General features: G+C 51.9%; 1 long non-coding RNA gene across 3 annotated transcripts in view; it reads right to left on the minus strand.

Moving 5' to 3' along the window:
* The window catches only part of LOC102033992, a 30,527-nt gene that overhangs the window by 27,760 nt on the left and 1,591 nt on the right, over nt 1-1,176 (minus strand). Inside the window, exon 1 of one of the 3 annotated variants that reach the window (XR_265290.2) lies at nt 506-759. The exons of the other annotated variants lie outside the window; for them this stretch is intronic. This is a non-coding gene — a long non-coding RNA (uncharacterized LOC102033992). Of the gene's footprint in view, nt 1-505; nt 760-1,176 lie in introns of those variants that run through there. 3 annotated transcript variants of the gene reach the window in all.

A 1,176-nucleotide genomic window follows, 5' to 3' on the forward strand; every position in this document is an offset into this window, starting at 1 on the left:
GGGCCGGCGGCCACTGCGGGGAGGGGACGCGCCGGCCCCCCTAACCCATGGAGAAAGTTGTTATCGGCCAAACTTCTCGAAAGGGACTCCGGGGAATTCGGGGGTAGCTTGGTTTCTTGAGGAACCGTTTTTCAGAAGCATTTGCAAGCGAAAGAAACCGAGCCGAGGGGTTTAGATTCAGGTATTTGATCTCGCCGGACCCAGACATCTAATTAGAGTGGCCTCAGCGATTGAAATGGTGTTAATTCCCATTGTTCCCCGCTCAGATCCCTTGGCCCTCCACTGCTGGGATGCTCTCCTTTTCAAAATTCTAAATAAAAATATTTCTATTTGAAACAACCAACCAAACAATTTCTGTATTTCCCCCTTTTCTGGCCCACTTTCCTCCATCACAAGCACAAGCAAAAGCAAACTCCTGAGTATTTTTTTTCGCAGACGCTGGCAAAGAATAACACCCCCTCTGTGGGATCTTAACAGAAATAAATCACAAGGAGCTCTTGCCTACCTGAAGAGTAGGAGGAAATCCGACTGTCTGCTTTCGGGTGTAAAGTGTGTATCGATAAGGAAGACACAGCCGACTCAGAAACGGGACCCAATTAATCTATGGGTTTCTTTACATCACCCCCTGTTAGGATGTGTGCTTTGGAAATATTGATTCATTGCGACAGGAAAGTCGCAACTACTGTGTGTGCATAACACGGGGAGGACACGGAGCGAGAACCCGCAGCAACGCAAAGCTCACTCACGGGAGAGCCAGATTGCTTTTTAAGCTAAAACTAATAATTTCATAACTGATTCACATTCAATCTGGCGCCAATGACGTCACGGGGTATTAGCATACGAGGAGGGATGAAGCCAGTGTGGCTGGAGTTGATAAGGTGCCTCCTGAGGAATTCGCTGCTTGTTTTAATACATTAATTATTTCTCTGTCTTCCTCTACTTCTGCAATTTGTAAGAGCTTAAAGGGACCATCACTCGCAGCGATGCCAGAAGGACACGTTGGAGAGCTTCTCCCGTGGCAGCGGAGCCCGGGGGCAGCGCGGGGATGAGCCCCGGCCCCGCTCCCGGAGCCCGGCCCGGCCCTGCGGAGCGCTGCCGGACTTGGCTCTCATGGAGCCGCCTCCGGGCCTGGGAGTCCCCACTCGCCCGAGTAAGGTCGGCTGGCCCGGACCGGCC

This window comes from Geospiza fortis, unplaced genomic scaffold, assembly GCF_000277835.1.
Source record: "Geospiza fortis unplaced genomic scaffold, GeoFor_1.0 scaffold172, whole genome shotgun sequence".
Taxonomy (NCBI): domain Eukaryota; kingdom Metazoa; phylum Chordata; class Aves; order Passeriformes; family Thraupidae; genus Geospiza; species Geospiza fortis.